At 45.9% G+C, this 20,131-nt stretch overlaps 1 protein-coding gene and 1 long non-coding RNA gene across 6 annotated transcripts in view; one reads left to right on the plus strand and one right to left on the minus strand.

The window, feature by feature from the left end:
* The window catches only part of Slc44a5 (solute carrier family 44, member 5), a 295,495-nt gene that overhangs the window by 112,505 nt on the left and 162,859 nt on the right, over positions 1-20,131 (plus strand). The gene's annotated exons all lie outside the window — the stretch shown is intronic.
* Positions 523-6,842, minus strand: LOC134485697 (uncharacterized). Its single transcript, XR_010063969.1, has 2 exons — positions 5,953-6,842; positions 523-3,973 (listed from the first exon to the last, which is right to left on the minus strand). It is a non-coding gene; the product is annotated as an uncharacterized LOC134485697 (long non-coding RNA).

A 20,131-nucleotide genomic window follows, 5' to 3' on the forward strand; every position in this document is an offset into this window, starting at 1 on the left:
TTTTGTTCCCCATTGCGAAAATATTGGCAATATAAAATAATAAGACTGTGGTGGTTTGAATGAGAATGTCCCCCCATAGGCTCATGGATTTGATTACTTGATCCCCAGATGGGGGAACTATTTTGGAAGGATTGGGAGGTGTGACCTTGTTGGAGGAGAGTGTCACTAGGGTCAGGCTTTGAGGCTTCAAGTCTCCTAGCAGCCTTGTGTGCTCTCTGTCTCCTACTGGTAGACCAGGAGCTGAGCATTTGACTTTTCCTCCCACTACACCTTTGCTACGCCATCATGGATTGTAAACCCTCTGGAACTGTAAGCCCACTTACGTGCTTTCTTGTACAGGTTGTCTTAGTCATGGTGAGAAGGTATGAATAGGATCAGGAAGCAGAGAGAGAGAGAGAGAGAGAGAGAGAGAGAGAGAGAGAGAGAGAGTCTGAATTGGAAGCATCAATGTCAACAACAGATGTTGAGTACCTGGAAGAGAATGGGGGACAAGAGACACGAAGAAGGACGCCAAGACAAGAGTCTGATCAAGGCGACAATTTTATTTTTCCCCAAGGCTGAATTTATACCATAACAGGGGTAACAGAGGAAGGGGGGAAGTAAGAATCATTTACGCAGGCCAAGGACATAATATTCGTGTGGTCAGGGAATCAGCTGATGTTGACAGGATGTCAGAAAGGTCACAGGTTTGTCACAACTATTAGTCAGCAGGATGTTGGTTTTTTGGAAAGGTTACAGGTCATCGCATTGGGCGTCTTGACGTATCATATTATTACTCATTTTGACCACCAGATTTGTATTAGTCTACTGCAGCTGGCTGGGGGTTTTCCATGAACCCAGTCATACTTAATGCTAACCATAATAATAACATCAACAATGGAGGGCTTCAAGGGCATCGCTTGATGAACACATCAAGACAAGAGAAGGTGAAGCAGGAGTAGGGAGAGGCTATTTACGTCCACTCTTGTCCTAGTCATATACTCCCTTCAGCAGGGCTGCAACTCCTGATCCTCCAAACAGTGGCACCAACTGAGAGCCAAGTGTTTAAATACGTGAGTCTCTGTGGGGGCACTACTCATTGGAACCACCATAAAACCAATAGAGATTTGCGGACCATTTCAGTTTCAATATCCAGATCCTCTTATTACTGGGATCTTGAGTGCAAACTTTTATCCCACTGGGTAAAATTTAAAATTTTTAGTTTCGTGTGTGCTTGTAAGTGTGTGTGCCGCATGTGTTTACGGCTGCAGAGGCTAGAAGAAGGCGTCATACATGTCCCTTACGAGCTTCAGTTTTAGGTATAGACGGTTGTGAGCTGCCCAGCTTGGGTGCCGGAAAACGGAACCTACTTGAAGGACAGAAGAGCTCTTAATAGCTGAGCCGTCTGGTTTCTGTTTTGTTTATTTGTTTTTTAAACAAAATCTCAGTTGTTCAGTTTTAACAATGAAGACTCAGAAGCCAGATGCTGGGGTGAGAGACAAAGAAAGCACCCAGCTCACCTTTCTCCTCAGCTGACAGCCCTGAAGGTCCCTCTCTCACACGGTCTCAAAAGAACCTCTTTCAAACTGAGTGTCTCTGCCTTCTACTTCCTGTTCTATCTGCCTTCCTGACTCCCGGTTTTTAATAATCTTTTGTTCACCGCCCGTCATTTGGTTGCTTGCTCTGCCTCTTGACCTAATGGTTGACTTTATTTAACCCCACTTACAATAGTCAAGCAGAAAGCTCTTGAATTAAAGGTGTATGCTACGGCTGGGCCACACCACAACTAAAAACAGGGTTTTTTTTTCCCCCCCAGTAAAGAACACAATCTCAAGATTCGCAGTGTGATCAAATATCCTGCAACATCTCTCTCCTCAGCAACCCCTACACCATTGAAAAATTTACCTGAATCAGTCGAATGGACTCTAAGAGTGTCTAGAGCTATACAGCCTCATACAAATGGCCAGCGTTATAGGCGAATTGATTAAATAAATATGCAGGGAATTGTGCATTTATAAATCAGTTCAAATGTTCCAGTTCCATTAAAAAAAATCTTGAAAGAAAGGTTTCATTTTGGACTGAACTAGCAGGGTTTCTTTTTTTTTTTTTCCTTTTAAAGATATTGAAAGCCCTGAAAAGCTGAGTTTACATATTTCGTGAATATCTTTATTGTCCTAATCACACTTCTGCTGCTGGCACTAGGCTACAAATTGCCACTCACTCTACATAAAGTTGGAAATAGGCAGGCCACCCGACAGCTACGCAGACTGCTTTAATGATGGCTTCTCTGACAATACCGCTTCTTATTAGCATAACATTACAGATCCCATTTGTAGCCAGAGCACCAGAGTTCAAGAACAAAACGTTCGGAGCTTGCACAGCAACGCTCAGTCACACGGGCAGCACCTGGAACGTATATCGAGCACGGCTGACTTGTGTACCTAACGTTCTATACCCTTATCCGTAGTACCGCTACCCCAGGAACTTGCTTATGAAAGCAGCTCGTAGAAGAGCCATTCCCCGCTTTTGCGTGTTGGTTTTGAGAGGGCCGTTTGCACACAGGGTTGCTTTTAGCTTACCACTGCTAGTGTGTTAGTCGATCTTCATTATCGGCTTAATGGACTGACAAAAGCCCGAGACCAACTCTGACCTAATGAATAGGTTTAATTCCTCTAGGAGTCATAAACCAATGGCCTTCTTGAGAGGTGATGGAAGGTGGGTGGAGCCTAACTGGAGGAAGTAGGTCATTGGAGGTATGCCTTTAGGGCCCTCCTCCTCTTGTATCCTGAGGTTAAAACATTTAAGTTTTAGATTTATTTTAAGCCTATAAGTGTTTTGCTTGCATGTACGAATGTGCCTGAAAAGGTAAGAAGAGGGGTTAGGTTTCTTGGGACTGGAGTTACAGGCAGTTACAAACCCCTGCGTGAGTGCTGGGAATCCATCTTGCCTCCTAAACTCTCTCAGGTTAGCTTCCAACTCTCCATCCACTCTAGTGTATCTTCCTTTAAGCCACCCGAGTCTGCTGACTGCCCTTCCCATCAGGCCCGTCTCCCTCAAATCTACCACGGATGGCGCTGTTATCAGTGAGCAGTGTTAAGTGTATGCTCTTCTGACTGAAACTCTGCAGCCCTTCGGAACCTGTAGGAGCTCTTAGGACACCAGTGCCCTCCAATATCTGTTTCTTCCTTTCGCTTTTCTCTTGTGAACAAGACGTGTGCTTCATGCTGTGTGCCCAGCAAGCGGAAGGTATTTGTTCTCGGTCGGATCGCACACAACACACCTCATCACCTGTGAGCTCGCAATTCTAGCTTCCTCCTTTGGCCAGAAACACGTTACTGTTTACATCACCTTCTGTTTATTTCTTCCTTACTTCTTGGGGCTCCAGTGAGTCCTCCCCAGCTCCTAAGGGTGAACTAGAGTCCTCTGGGATTGCCCCTGGCACGCGGTATTGAAGTTCTGTTTGTATTTCGGGCTCTCTTAGCAGGTGATAAGCTTACAGAGGTTAAGGACCAGGTCTGAGTCCCTGTGTGCTTGGCATTTGGTACAGGGGCTAATGCTTCTTGAACTGACCTCAAGGATATGCCCCCCCAACTTCCTTATAACCAGCCTCATCTAGCACCACGTGCCTCACCCCATCAGGCAACTCAGAGAACACCTGCAGTTTCTTCAGTATTCCCCTCTGACTGCTAAGGGTTTGCAGGAGGAAGCTCTTCCAAGAGCCGGGGAGTCCTTTCCTCCTTCCTTCCTGTGCAGTCAGTTTCTAACTGCTCTTTAAAATGGTGGCTTGTCTGGGGCAGACACATCTTCCTCCAGAAACTCTCAGATCTTCTGCCTTGACACGTCACAGCAGGAGGCACACTCTTTCTTCTTCAGGCATCTCCTGTGACCGCAGCCCAGGTTAAACTGGTGGTCACATGGGGGACGACTTATCTTCAGTCCCAGACTGGGACTGCCACTGTCTGTTACTGTGTCCATAATAGGGTAGAAATTTAAGCTGAGAGGGAGGGAGGGAAGAAAGGAGGGAGGGAGGGAGGGAAAGAGGAGGGAGGACATAGTTTTTCTTTTTACTTCGAGCAGAGGAAGAAAGAATTATAATCTTCCCACCTCTGTGTGTGTACACATGTGTGTGAAAGTGCATGTGTGTATACATGTGCACATGTATAAGGTATGCGTGGGGGGGTTATGAATCTTGGGTCTTCCTCAGTAGGCTCTCCCACTGGGACAAGAGGCCTGGTAGTTAGGCCAGTGAGCCCCAGGGTTATGTTTGCCTCTGCCTGCCCAGTGCTGGGATTGTAAGTGGTTGCCCCCGTGCCCAGCATTTGGCATGGGTGCTGGGAATTGAACTCAAGTCTCATGATTGTGTGGCAGGCATTTTATCAACTGAGCTGTCTTCCCCACCCCCCACCCCCCAAGAATTAAACTTTTGAGAACCCAGTAGGAGGCTGCCACTGAGTGCTAGGTGTTAATCTGAGGCAAAAAAAAAAAAAAAAAAAAAAAAAAAAAAGCAGGCACAAGAGGCTTTGGAAACAGGAAGCACTCAAAGTTCCCTGTGTCGAGCTGTGCTTGCTCAGGCTTAGAGGACCTGCTATTTCCCCAAGTGTTCTATAAAAGCTTGTTGCTCTCATTAGGAGGTGTGTTGACCTGTTGGAGTAGCCCACAGACAATTTATTTGGTAATATCCTTTCCTTTATTGAGGAGGGTATTCTACTTAAAGGGACTGTATGTTGCTTCATAAGCTGGGGCACATATTCCCTCGGGGCTGTGATGCCAACGAATAAGCAGAAGCGTCCTCCTGTACCTGAGAATTCAGTCAGAGCTGCAGAGCTTCTGTTTAAACATGACACAATAACGCCATGCAAATACCACCTCTTCAACAAATTCATAAAAATAATAAAACAGAGAAACATCACCCAGGTGAACAAAAGTGCAAGAGCCTTTTATACTCACGTGAGAACAGGAATGAGAGGAAATAAAAGGGAGAAATATCAGCTAACTATAGTGAAATTTATATTCGAGAGAATGCCCAGACTCAGGCAAATCTTTGGGCTTTCTACCCTGAATGCTGTAGGTCTGAAAAGACACAGAGGCAGGGGATTTTTTTTTTTCCGGAGCTGGGGACTGAACCCAGGGCCTTGCGCTTGCTAGGCAAGCGCCGGGGAAGCTACAGAAGGAACTAAAGGTAACCAAACCTGCTTAAGGTCTTTGGCTAGAAGCTAGTCCAGTCTCATGCCTAAACCAGGACAAGATGAGACTCCGGGGAAGTGGACGTGACAGACACGTGAAGGTGTTCGTGAGGCAAGAGACCAGCGATGAAGTACTCATGGCCCCGGCTGACAGAACCACAAGAGCAAACACAGTTAATAACAGTGACAAAGCAATGGTTGCTGGGACAGTGTAGGGTAGGGCATTCGACTGGTCCCCAGAACCCATGAAAAGGTGGAAGAAGAAAAATGACTGTGCAAGACTTTCCTGCAAACACCCACAAACTGACACTCGCTAGCAAGGCATTTAAACAGGAGCCGGACTTTCAAAATAGGGACAACATAATATTTTTAAAATGAGATTCGAAGCACTGGGACACTTCGTTGGTTTTTTTTCTAAACCTGATAGGAGATTTTCATAAGATTTCAAGTGAGTTTAACACCCAGGATGTAATACAGGGTTAATTTTTATAACCATGACTACTGTGCTACCTAAGTTCTCGCTTCTAACATTTTGGAAACAACTTCCCGATGGGTAAATAACAACAAGAAGTAGTTTTAAGTTAGTCTTCCAGGTACCAACATAAACCAGAGGCTTTGGAACGTGCAGGCGTCTATCCGTTCTGATTTTCCAGAGAGAAAAGTATGGATTCTGAATATTGAGTGTGACTTCTATTCTGAATTACGAAGTGGGCGTTAAGTAGACAGCACAGCAACTCATTAAGTCGACAGTAATAGTTTCCCAGGTACTAAGAGGCACACACTTCCCTACCTGCTGCCTCTCTCTCTTCTCCAAGGTCTCACCGCATACACAGGCTCTCCTTGAATTCGTGATCACACTGCCTCCATCTTCCAAGTACTGAGGTTGTGGATATGACCCACTGCAGTCAGCCATAATTGAATCACTTCTTAAATTGATTTCCCAGTGTTTAAAGCAACACAAAAGGATTTGGAAACAGCGAGTCTACAGTAACGAACATTTAGATGCAATTATGTCATTCGCCAGAATCTTTTCCAATAGACGACAGTACTTCCTAATTTGATAATGAACTTGCATTTACTGGTAAGAACAGTTCAAGGCCTCTGGGAAGTGCCCTGAACTGACCGCTAAATGCTTTACTCAGTCTTTGATTAGAATATAAACTCAATTCCGCTGCTGCCTCATCTCCTGATAGAAACAGCTTCCCACAGAAACCTTCCGTGAGTTATCCAACCTCCCGGGTCCATGCTGACATTTCCAGGAGAATCCGACCAAGCTCTGGAGCTCCCGGTTGAGCCTGCTCTGTTTCGGTAAAAGTAAAAATCGCTTGGAACCGGTTCCCGCACGTACCCGTTCGCTTGCGTTAGTTCTGGCTCTAGCAGACCCTTGGAACTAGCGGTAGTTTATCTTAGTGGCTCCACGCTGCCCCCATCTACTTTCTGACCCGCTGTCTGTGAGCCATTCCAACATGGCACCCAGTCAGGCCGCCCCGCCCTTCACCGCGCCAGGCATACACATCCCAATTCCATGTCGGAGCCCGGTGCCTCCGGCCACCATACACCCTCTTGAACTAATTAAGTTGCTATAATCTGTAATAAGCATAGAGAGGAATCTTAACCTTCGCCGCCATGTTCTCTCCACTCCCTCTCTTTGTTCTGGCCTTCTCCGCCTCTCTAAAACTTTCTCCCGCCCATCCTTCCTTCTCGTCCAATGGCAGGCCTCGTTCTATCCTGTACCTGCCTCCCCCTGCATAATGACACCAACCTACGCTGCTCTTTTCTAGTTTGCCTCTGAGGGGAAGAGTCTGTTGCATCCTTCCTCGCCAGCGGTCTGAAAGCTCTTTCATACGCTACGTTAAAGCCTCACCAGCTCCTTTGTCCACTACAGACTGGACCGCTTCTGATGGCTGTCTTCAGTATGACATGTCCCGAGCTCTGGCTCACCAAAGTCTAGATTCTGCCCTAACTTGCTCCTCTCCTCTCTTTCTTATGACTGTTTGTATGCAAGTCATCCTTCCAACGTGTAGATCAGGTTGTGAACTGGGCAGAGCTTTTCATGTCCCCCAGAGTGACAGCTCACATCCTGCTGGTCACCCGGAGGGAGGAGGGACCGTGTGGAGCAGCTCTTCCCTCCCTCTAGCCTTGTTTTCCCCTCCTCTTCCATCCTCCCCCTCTAGCGTCCTTGCTGATCCTGAGCATGGTCTTGTGCTGTCGTGGCCTCCCCCCTTGCCTGGTTTCTGTTCCCAGCTACCCACTTAGCATCCTTTATAATGCCTCCAGGCTTTGGCGCAGACATCATCTGACCTTCTCAGACCCGCCCACGATGATGTTCCCATTTCACTTTCCCTCTGTTGGTTCCGCCATCTGCTCTGTTTTATCCTTCGCCCTCATCTGTAACATACCTATCCAACTTACTTTTCCCCATCACTGTGAGGAAGGTTCTATGGAAGCGATGCCTTTTTGGTGTTGTTTCCGACACACAGTAGCCTCTAGATAGATATGAATGAATGAAAGCATTCACAATCATGCGCTGGCTCAGAGGGGCTCTTCTCCCTTCTTGCTCACACGCTCCGATCACAAGCTCGCACACTTTTTAAAAAAAGATTTAATTATTTATTATATATAAGCATACTGTAGCTGTCAGACACACCAGAAGAGGGCATCAGATCTCATTACAGATGGTTGTGTCACCATGTGGTTGCTGGGATTTGAGCTCAGGAGCTTTGGAAGAGCAATCAGTGCTCTTAACCACTGAGCCATCTCCCCAGCCCCTCGCAGCACACGTTACATGTTACATGCCACGGTTTTCTCGATGGCTCACTTGACTGTACCGTCCTTCACACTCATCTAGATGCTTGGTGCACTGGAACAGCTTTGATTTTTAATTTTAGGATATTTTCTGCCATTACTGTAGCCCAGATCATCAACTCTACTCTTCCTTCCCTGGGGCCTTGTCACCTCTGTGAAAGAGTTCAGGTGATACTCCCAGAATGTGGAGTAGAAGATACATGGCTATCACAAAGCGACATGGAGTGGGAGACTGGACAGCACCCGGCGATTACGTTCTGAAACCTCCAGAGTGAGGAATTCCCTCCCGGGTCTCTGTCACGTCCAGGATGTCTACATCCGATCTTTAAGATAGCACTGAAGAATTTGGATATAGGGAGCCTGAAACTAATGGTCATCAGATACAGTTTCCTCATTCACGGTATTTTCCAATAGATTACAATGTCACCTAACTTGGTGATAAATTTACATTTACTTCCAGGAAGGGCTCAGTGGTGCATACCCTGGAATAGTCTATCTCTGTTTCCTTCCAGAAACCTCTGCTGTGCTGTGATTTCATGAGGTTTAGAATTTCTGGTTCCTATACAGGAACTCTATAGAATCTATAGAAACCCTATATAACACATAGGAACCCCATAGAGTGTGTAGGAACCCTAGATAGCCCATACGAACTCTATATAGCACATACCTAGATAGGTATGGACTCATGGACTTGTAGATAATCAGGATGTCATGGGTCCTTCTAGACCCAGAAATGTGACTCAGATCCCACCCTTTCTATCTGTAATTAGAGTCTGTGGTTCCAGTTCTCTGTGATCATGAGGAAGGGGTTCAGCCTCAAAGTCCTCTAAGCCTTTAAATACCCGACTACCTGCCTAACATCACTGCTTCAGTCCTTCCTGCCCTCCGCTTCCTGCTGAGACATTGACTGGGGCCACCCGTGGACCTTTGCTTTATTCCTGTGTGTCCCTTTAAACGTTCAAATTTTGTCTTTCTGCGCTGCATCTGGACAGCTCATCTTTCAATCATGGAGTCCATCTTCAGCTTCGCTAACACATTATTAAGCTATCCGCAAAGATGGATTAGTGTAATGGCCTTCTTGTGTTATCCTAGAGCAATACATCAGAGAGTTTAGAGAGGAAGAGGGAGCTGAACTTGTGTCTTTATTAGGGCCCTCTTCTCAGAATAACCAACCCCTTCCCACCATAGCAGCACACAGCCATCTGACCATGTCCCAGACCCTCCCCTGAGGTTCTACCCTCAACACGGCTGTGTGGCCCAGGTCAGGGCTCCAGCTTATATACTGGGAAGCACATTCAAACCACAGCACACTGCTTTATGTGTTAGAGAGTGCTTGCTTTCTCCTTACCACCCTTAGGCTCTTGTTTTAATTTTAGCTGTTAACTTTGATACACGAACTCTTAGAACAGCTTTAAGTCTGCAGTTTGTTGTTTGGTTCTTATCTATGATAAGCTTAGGGTTTCTTTTTTCTTTATTTAAGTGTAGGGTCATATGTATCTTGTATTAATCTGTGGGGGTTGCTGTGGGCCTGTATTAGGGGTGCATTTCGTCATAATGAATTAGTGTTTACCTTCTGTTCTGATAGCCAGGGATTCTATCAATCACTCTGTGGCTTATTTGGATCAATATTATGGTCTTGAGCTCCGCCTCCATCCTTATGAGTAGCTGGAGCTTAGTCTTAGCTGTGAGGACATCATAATCTGTTTATCTCTCATCCTTATGACTAACCGGAGACAGCACAATCTGTTTGCTTTCGGTATGGCCCACTCCCTTCCATCCACACTCTACAGCATCCCCTTCTCACTCTTTGCAAGCTGCACTGGAGATCCTACTCAGCTCTTACAGACCCCAGGCTCTTTAAACCAGTGCCTTGCTCCTGATCTGCTATTTGGTGAAGGGCTCTTTCAGGAAATTTGCCAGATCAGACCGTTCTGTGGAAGTCAACATTCTGTCTCGAAACTTCCATCAGGCCCTCTTCCCATCATTTCATTCATAAAATTACACTTGTCAGAGACACCAGCAGCTTTCAGACAGCTGAATCCCATGATTAATTCCCCTTCCTTAAAATCTTCGCATGATTTCTCTCCACCTTGTAAATGGCAGCATATTCAAAGCTTCTCATCACATGCTGGTGAGCAGAACTGCTTGACTTTTCATGTTAGATGCGAGAGTGGCCCACTCCAAAAGCTGGGCTCAGAATCACTGCTGCACCACAGATTCAAAATGGAATCGAATAAATGCAGTTCTGACATAAATAAGAAAGCAGGCGTTGGGGGAAGCCCACTGTGTTCATCCGTATCATCTTTTCCCTCACCTTAGCTAACACTGTTTCTTCTGGAGGAAGATGGTTACAATGCTGAAAGTCTAAATTGGTTACAAAACAGTTATTACCCATTGTAGGATGGCCTGGTGCTGCTGCTGCTGCTGCTGCTGCTGCTGCTGCTGCTGCTGCTGCTGCTGCTGCTGCTGCTGCTGCTGTTGCCTTGTTTCTTGGTGACACAGAATCCCTCAGGTCCCTCCCCACTGTAAACCCTATTATCTCACTGTTAAGGACCAAAGCTGCCCTGGATGAAATTCTTCAGTTCCCACGAATAGGGCACTCTTAGTAAATGCTAATAAAAACTAAATGCTATCTTTATGTGTTAAAGTGCTTGTCCTGTAGGTGCTTAAAGTCAGGATGGAGAAGTGGAGAGTGGCCTTTTTAGCCCCCTGGCTGGATTAGCAGGCTGAGGGTACACAGGCAAGACTATCTATTGGGACCTTCAATAGCACCCTGTGGGTTGCCTCAATTTCCCCATCTAATCCGAATCCTGTTTCCTACTCTTCATTCCTAGCCCAATAGTGGGAGTGACAGATTTTAATTTGTGGGCTTAAAATGTACCAAGTATCTGCCTTCAGGGAAGGATTCCAGAACAGCGTCAAGGGAGAGACATAAGGTTCAGGGGTTTCATCTCCCCAATCTGTAAAACTGAAAACCAGCGTTCTTCTCCTTCACCTCTCTTTTGCTTCTTCCTTTTGAGATGCGGTAATATTTTATGCAGATACACACTGTAATCAATCACTTAAACGTACAACTTTATGACTTGATGAACGTACAGGTTTCCTACTGGTGATGTGGGTCAGTGGTAGAGTCTTACTGGTCATATGCACTAGGTCTCTGGCACTGCTAGAGGAGAAGAATGGAGGAGGATTTCGCTAAGCATGGGTAAAACCAATCCTGATATACCATAGATGCAAGCAGCCCAGAGTGTTTACTAGGGATGAGTGAGGGACTGAGTAGGGGTGTGGCTAGGGTGAGGTGGGTGATGAGAGGAGAGCGGGTGCTGCTGAGGACCGTGGAGCATGGGTCAGGCATGGTGCGGTGCTGGTCTTAGGCAGCTCATGATGGCAGTGGGAGTTACTTCTGAGCAATCAATACTCAGTAGTACTTCTGAGGGGTATACAAAGATGCCTGGGAGATTTCTACTCTCAGAGAACTTCCATTGTTATGAAAAAGGGGTCTGAGGCTAAGAAATCAGCTCAAAGGCTTTGTCATGGCCTCATGGAGAGGGTATAAAAATTTAAATGGCAGTAACAAGAGAAATGGATGAGGGTGGGGCAGAATCAAGAGACAAGATGGAAAAGTCACCCACAGGACTTAAGGCCTGGTGTGAGTCTGGAAGACGCAGCTCAGTTGGTGGGGTGCTCACCCAGCATGCACGGAGACCTGGATTCCCCAGCCACATAAAAGGCAGGCATGGTGGTGCAGCTCCCAGAACTTGCCAGATGAGAGGATCAGAAGTTTAAGATGATCCTCAGCTACATATGCAGTTCAAGTCTAGACTGGGATGCGTGAGCCTCATTAATTCATTTTAAAGTAACTCTTAAACTTCTGGCTGAAATTGGAAGGGCAATGCTGGTATTTGTTACCATGGAATTTGTTACACAGAAGAAAGACAGGCTGGGGGTGAAAGACCCCGGAGCAGGGAGACCCTCACTCAAGTCTAGGGATGATGCGACCCCCCAAGAACTCACGTGAGACTGTCCTTGCTGTAATAAACATGAGGTTTATTGATAGGAACCAGTGCACTGGGGTCAAGATTCATATCTCACGCAGGGGCAGTGGAGTTCGACCCCCCAGTAACTAAGAGAAGGGGAATTTAAAGGAAAAAACCTCAACCCAAGTGGGTAGGGAGGGTGTCATTGAAAAATGTCGAGAATACCAGTGAAAAGTTACAAGGAGGAGCTTCCTGTTTCTCAAGATTGTTTAACTTTATGGTCCATCAGTTCCTGGGAGAAACTTCCTGCTTCTCAAGATTATTCTCTAAGATTTTAATCTAACTTTATGATCAGTTAGTACAGGTAGAGGGCAGGTTCTGGAATTTGAGGTATTTAGGACTTCTTTAAACTTCTGACTTCTTAGCTGCATTTTTTATTCTTTCAGGGGGTGGAGGGGAAGCAGGCTGGGGAGATGGAGGGGAGTTGGCTGGGGGGTAGAGGGGAGGCAGGCTGGGGGATGGAGGGGAGGCAGGCTGGAGGATGGAGGGGAGGCAGGCTGGGGGATGGAGGGGAGACAGGCTGGGGGGATGGAGGGGAGGCAGGCTGGTGGGTGGAGGGGAGGCAGGCTGGGGGGATGGAGGGGAGGCAGGCTGGGGGATGGAGGGGAGACAGGCTGGGGGTGGAGGGGAGACAGGCTGGGAGGATGGGGGGAGGCAGGCTGGGGGGATGGAGGGGAGGCAGGCTGGGGTGGGTGGAGGAGAAGCAGGCTGGGGGGGATGGAGGGGAGGCAGGCTGGGGGGTGGAGGGGAGGCAGGCTGGGGGTTGGAGGGAGGGCAGCTTATATTGTTTTAGAGACAGAGGTGCCAGCATGAGAGCAGATGAAAAGGGAATTTAGAAAGGTGTGAGAAAGATGAACACCCAAGCTATAAATCGACAAGAGACTAAGTTAGAGCACTGGCTGAGATCTCCTGCCTGGATGGGGTGCAGGGAGAGGCGTGAGGAAAGCTAACATGGCTCTTGGAATAGTCTGAAGAAACTCAGAGATGAGAGCACTAGTCACAAGGCTTGGCTAGCAATGCGGAATGCTGTGTGGAGGTCAGCTACAATGAAGGGCAAGAGAGCTCCTGGAGCTTTTAAATTAGGAAATTGTTGGCCACCTCTGGAGACCAGCTGTGGTAGGAGGAGGGGCTGCGGTGGAATGTGGGGCACTTCTGAGATAGAGTGATGGGAAGAGACGTTTCCTCGCCCGTTTAAACCATAAATATTTATTGAGTATTTGCCTCTCATTTGTGAGGTAAGATGGAATAATTATATAACGAGGAAATTGGGGTCAGAGAAAGATTTCTCTCGATGGGAAGGATGGGTCTTCAGCTTTGGGGGAAGAGCAGTGCAGAGGAAGAGGTGAGGCTTGGAAAACAGAAAATGGCTGAGGTGTGTTTCCATAGGCTCGAAAGCCTGCAGAAGGGAGCAAGGTCTGCTGGACTAGGAGGGGTTGATCTGAGGCTAATCCAGCACTGGGCTTCAGTCCACACTGACAGCTGCTGTGTGACTGTGGGAAACTTCACAAAACGATGTCGTAACAGCACTTTCTTCTGAGATGGACTTAATTTTTTATTCTTAAGGTAAAGAGAACTCTCTAGAAACTGCAAACTATTTGGGGGCTGCAGTGTTGAGAAAGTGGAGTTGGGTATGTTTTATGGGTGTGGAGGCACACAGAGGGATGTTCTCAGGCAATAGTTAATCTCCTACAAGGCTCATCATGGCCATTTTCTGGGGCGAGTCCTACTGGAGTCCATTGGTGATTCTGTAAAATGATAACACCGAACCTCTGAATCTGGAATGATGTAAATAAGATTTTAAATTTTATTTTGAGGTAAGGTCATATGTAGCCCAGGCTAGCCTTGAACTCACTGTACAACTGTGGGATGATTTTTGTGCTGGTTGCCTTTTTTTAAAAAAATTGATACAAATTCTGGACCTGCCTGGGAAGAGGGAATCTCGACAGGGGAGTTGCTTCCATCCCATTGGCCTGTGGGCAGGACTGTGAGACATTTTTCTTGTTTGCTGATTGTTGCAGTAAGTTTCAGCTTGCTGTGGGCAGCCATTACTAGGTGGTGGGCCTGGATTTTATAAGAAATCAAGCTGAGCAAGCCACAAGGAACAAAGCAATAAGCAATACCCTTCCTTGCTCTCCATTTCGGTTCCTGCCTTCAGATTCCTGTTTTAAGTTCCTGCCTTGCCTTTACTGATGATCTTAGTTTGGTGTTTATAACAGCAACAAAGAACAATCTAGAACAACCTTGAACTCCTGGGCATTCTTATTGCGACCTTCTGAGTACTGAGTTTATAGACAGAAGTATGCCACCATGCACGGTACTGGGATTGGAACCCAGGACTCCATGCACACAAGGCCAGCTAAACATGCTGCATCCCTAGACTGATTCCCAATACTGAGAGTCTAAGGAACAGTTTAGTTCATAATCACTGCGTGTTTGGAGCACGTGTCAGGCCAGCAATAGAGTCTAGGCAGAGCAAACTTCCTTCTGCTCACACTGAGTGGCTATTCACCATGTAGTTGCAGAAGACATTTAAGGGGTCGAGACACTTTCATTGTGTGGTAAGGAAACTGGGTGGGTTGCAAAGGCTACTGTTTCCATTCATTTTGAGTCAAAACTACTTTGTGAAGACATTCCTTAACAAAGCCTCATCTTGGGGAGGTCCAACAGACAGCATGGGGAGCAGATTTCATAAAGGGCTGAGAGCGATTGAATTGATGAGGAAAACTTAACCTCGATTTAATGCAAATTGCTCAGAAAAAAATGGAGGAGGAGGAGTGGAGAGGGAATTCTGTTTTCATTATTGGCGTGAACTGGGTTGACATTCACGAAGCCCAAGCAGGGACTGCCTGCACTCAGGCAAGAATAAAACAACGTGAAGAATGTTCTAAAAACTCTGTGCTGTGAAATAATTCCCACTGCACACAGAGGAGCGGAGCCTGAAACTCAGATGTCCCTGTCTGTCCTGACATGTCTTTGAGTTACAGGTTTTCATCTCAGGGGTCGACCAGTTCTTCCTTTCTCTTTGGACACTGCTCAGTGTTTGTTATCGCTTACTTTCTGCTATGTCGTCAAAGATCTTGTATATTTCTCGTTGGACATGAATTAATAATGCTTTACCTGCAACACAAAGGACTATTAAAGTGATAAAAAAAGACAAGTGAATGCACTTCAGCTCTCAAACAAAACAAAACAAAACAAAACAAAACAGAAAACCCACTCCTCCTCCCCCCCGACTGGCCTGCTAGTAAATGCTGGAAACTCTGCAGGACTTCTGCAAGGGTCACACTGAGAGTCTGTTAAATAAGTAAGTTAATTAAACCTTGACATTCTGAAACAGTTCCGAAAAGTTCTGGTTAATTTTTAAATGTGGCGTGAGCCCTCACACTCTCCTAAAATGCCGTCACCTGATCACTTGCAGGTCACGCCACGCAGTGAGCTACTGATTTCTTTGCAGCAAGAGACATAAGTCTTTGGTGTGGACTGAGAGTGTGGTAGCCTGAAGGGAAGAGCCCACTGAGGCTTTAAAAGAGTGGCCGGAATTGTTAATAGTTTTTATTGACCGTTTGTTGTGTCTGCCCTGCCTTGATACTGTGCCGAGGGAAGGAAGCTAATGTATTTAACTGTACACGTTATATCGAGCTGTTTACCAAAGGTTGTAGGATTGACTTTTTTGACTGGATAGGTTTTGTTTTCTTTTTAAAAAATCAGTACGAAGGTTTGAATTTTCCCCTCTGCACTCTCAAGTCTGTCTTCACTGAGTTCTACAGCACTGATGAAGAGGGATCTTTTCATCCCCTGTGAGGACCCAGACAATCTCTTCCTTGCTGCTCCTGTCACGGTCACGTGTGTGGGAATGGGAGTTAGAATAACTTAGAATAAGAGGCAAGCTCTTAGGACAGGAGGTGCTGAGCAGCCTGGTCTCTGTGCTGGTGGGTTTCTAAAGGGTGTAACTGCCCTCCAGACAACCCTGCTTCTTCTGCCAGTGAGAGATTTCCTGATGTGCTCATTAAAAAGGCAAATCCACGGGGCTCCATCCCACTTATGGAATCAGATTCTCTGGAGATGGAGTCTGGAATTTGCATTCTTAAAGACAGGTGCAGTATTCCATATTAAGTCTCAGTTGGCGGGTGTGGTCGAGAGTCGTTCCTGGAGAGCCTGTCATCCATCAGTCAACATCTCTAACAATTATTAGCAGAGACACACAAATTCTCTTCTAATCACGCATTTCTGGATCAGCTGGTCTTTGTTCATGACCGTCTTAGTACCTTCCTGCTGCTGTAACAAAGCACTACAGACTGAACAGCTTATGAAGAAGAGGAGGTTTGCACTCCTCTCATTCCCAGAGGCGGGAGCACACGTTCAGGGATACAGTGGGCTTGGTGTTGGGAGAAGTGATGCTGTATCCTCATAGGGCAAAAGGGGGAAACTGGCCAGATTCCCTCCATCAAGCCCTCTCAGAGGACATCAGCCATAAAAGCAAATCACTTAGACCTAAAAGATTCGTCTCTTGGGTTGGGGATTTAGCTCAGTGGTAGAGCGCTTGCCTAGCAAGCGCAAGGCCCTGGGTTCGGTCCTCAGCTCTGGAAAAAAAAAGATTCATCTCTTTCATCAACAGTGTTAGGGGCTAAGTTTCTAACTCAAATTCCGGGGGACTCTCTAGGCCACAGCAAGGGCTCATCCAGAGTCACTCACATGCTAATTCCTATGGACCAGGGCCTTTTGTACTTACTGTACTTGAGGCCCCTTTTTGTAGGAAAGTTCCTGTAAGATCCCAGGAGTATGGGTATATGAAAGAGGTATACAGATAAAATTTAGCTGACAATAAATAATAAATACATCGAAGGCAAGTTTAGCATACATGCAAATTTTACCGTTTATTAAAGACCACTGATCTGCATGACTGAGATGAATGTGCTTGTTTAGTTTATACAGAGAATTAAATCTTGGCTGAATGTTTAATGTGATAAGGCGTCCTCGTGTATCCTCAAAGTTTCGAGCTTCAACTGATCATTTTGAATTTTATAAAACCAGAGCTGAGAATGCTTTATACCAGTATGTACTGCACACGGCAGAAATGTCTTCAGGACTGTTTTAGAGCCTGCGGACATTCTGTCTTAATCCCAAGACAAAAATTTCAGAACAATTTTTTTTTTAAAAAAATAAGACTCAGGTCAGCAATTTTAAAAATCAAACACCCAAACACAATATAATCTAATGATCCAGTGATTTGGTAGGAATGAGAATAGGAAAACATAAAGTCCTTTCTGTAGTTAAATCATTACGTTTCTATAAAAAACAGAAAACTTTGGGTGGACCATGAGATACTATAATTCAACTCTAACAGAGCAGAGTGTTTCAGGCAGAGTGATTTGGTGTTGAGTGGCATTCACACATCACACACACACACACACACACACACACACACACACACACACACACACACAGTGTAAACCATGCATGCCATGTGCCCGGATGCAGTGGGATTTCAGGGTACACATGGGCAAGCACTTCCAGGAAAAACCATGTTCACTCTGCATTTGGTTTTCAATGAACTTTGGGTCACTGTACATTAAGAGATTCTTTACTCTTGCCAACTTTTTTGTGGCCCATGTCTTTATTCAGCCACAAAACCACACCAGTGTCTGTTAGGTCAAAACCCTTTACTTACTTACCTTGTGGAGTAAAAGGGAATCTGCTAGAGTCTCGACTAAACCAGTTTAATAGCTATGTTCTTTTTTAAAAAATTTTTTTATTACATATTTCTTTACTTACAATTCAAAGGTTATTCCCCTTCCCAGTTTCCTGTCCATAAGCCCCCATTCCCTCCCCCTCCCCCATATGGGTATTCCCCCTATACATCCCCATTATTGCCTTCCCCCATATTCCCTTGCACTGGGGATCCAACCTTGGCAAGACCAAGGGCCCCAACAAGGCTATTCTCTGCTACATATGCAGTTGGAGTCCTGGGTCAGTCCATGTATAGTCTTTGGATAGTGCTTTAGTCCCTGGAAGTTCTGTTTGGTTGGCACTGTTTTTTTGATGGGGTTGCAAGCTCCTTCAACTCTTTCAATCCTTCCTCTAATTCCCCCCAAGGGGATCCTGTTCTCAGTTTGGTGAATAACCATGTTCTTAATTCACACATCTACCTCTGTCTCTCTATCTTTCTATCTACATATAAATACGTAATACATATACATACATACAGATATACATATGACATATGTATATAATTGTTTGTAACAGTGGCCCACCCAGTACCGGGAACATTTATTAAAGAAACTTTTTTTCTGTTTTTTTATGCTTTGGATTCCTTGTGGGAAGCTCTAATTTAGATTGATTTGTTTGGAAGCAGTCAGTGATCCTTTATTTATAGAGATCAACATGCACTGTGAGTCTAAACCATGTTTGTCTAGAAATTAATGAAGGTAGCAGGGTGGGCTGTTAACTTTTACTGATGAGAACTAATGAGGACTCGGGCTCGGCTGGGGAAATACTGGTGTGGCATCAAGGGGTCCCTCAGAGAACTTTGCAAGCCCCGTGCTTCAGTGAAGGTGGGTAGACAGGCAGGGGTTCCCGCCAGTGTGGGGATCCGGAATGGGACCTGCACAGGTCAGGGTATTTATTGGGATGCCAGAGATTGTGGTCTAGTAGAGGCAAAACATAGAGCTATGTCAAGACGTGGCTGGTTCGCCACCTTGCCCTGGCTGTAAATGCTGGATGTTGCATTGACACTGTCCTCGTGGTGCTGGGACCTCACGCTCAATCTCTGGTGGCTTAAGCTTTCATCCAGGCAGACATTAGGTCCCTTAAAGTGAGGAATTGTCCAAATATAGGAAAAGAATTCACATGAGGGCCGGCCAGCGGTAGAAGGCAAGCATCCATCCGCCATAGGTAGAGAGAGTTGGTTTCCGCAACGACAGTTCTATGACTGTGCAGGAATAGTATTTACGCTCTCTTGTCTCTGGGTGATTTCTTTCCGTAGATTTGCGTCTAAAAGATTTTTTTAAAAAAAACTTCATCATTTATTTATGTAGTTAAAAGTAAATACTGATTTTCTAAAATCAATTATTCTAGATACTGAAAGTTATAGAGTGGAGAGGCAGAGTTGCTCAGGTGGGGTTGGGGAGAGGTATAGGACTGGTGTATAGACAAAGTCAGAGGTGGGAGAGAGAGTTCGTGGGAGCAGACATGACAGGTTGAGTTCAAGGGGATGGATGTCTGAGATGAACATTAAACATGTGGAGATGGTAGAAAAATATGTTACATGAGGAGAAGACAAGAGAGACAGCACTGTTGCACTTAGGGAACAGCGAACCACACCACTGTAGCTCTATGGATAGCACAGAAAACCCCAGTTCTACCGCCTGGCAGATGAGTCTTCGTGACCTTGTGGTCCAGGGGTGGTGGGTTGACTTCCTGTTCAGTTACCAAGGAGCTATTAGAGACGGCTTTGACTGTGAGAAATGGTAGAAGTTCAGTTGCGGCTGAGGGAAGTCAACCTAGTAATATTGTGTAACTTGGAAGAAACTAGAGCCAGGGAAATTACTTGGGGAATGATAATATCTGGAATAAAGGTACGAAGGCCCTGTGAGTTTTGAGCTAACGTCAGCATTAAGAGCAAAGACAGCTCACAACGGATCAAACTGCAAATAGCAAGGGTCTTTGGGGCGCTCTGTCAACAAAGGGACATCTGTATCACAGTCTCTTCTCCCAAGGCTCATGGAACAGAGAGAAAGAAGAAAAATAATTGTAAGGGCCAGAGGTCAGAGAGGGCAGTGTTTCCTGGATAGCACGGCACAGTCATAAATTCACAGCAGCTATGACTCACCATTCCAACACGAAGCAGGGACTGATCATGACACCCCACACCTAACTGAGGAGCTCTTGACAGTTGAGGGCTGCTAGAAGTTGGAAAACTAGTTTTCTTTAGTGATATGGCCCCACATGGCCCCTGGTATGTTGGTCATGCTCCCGTGGATGGCTCTACACCCATGTGTGTTTGGGTAACATTAACTGGACTTGTTGAATTATTAAAAAACAAAAGGCATGAACTTGGGAGGAGGAAATGTGGTGGGGGACCTCGGAGGAGATGAACAGAGGAGGAGAGGGTAAACGTGAGATAAAAAC

The sequence above is a fragment of the Rattus norvegicus genome, chromosome 2 (assembly GCF_036323735.1).
Source record: "Rattus norvegicus strain BN/NHsdMcwi chromosome 2, GRCr8, whole genome shotgun sequence".
Taxonomy (NCBI): domain Eukaryota; kingdom Metazoa; phylum Chordata; class Mammalia; order Rodentia; family Muridae; genus Rattus; species Rattus norvegicus.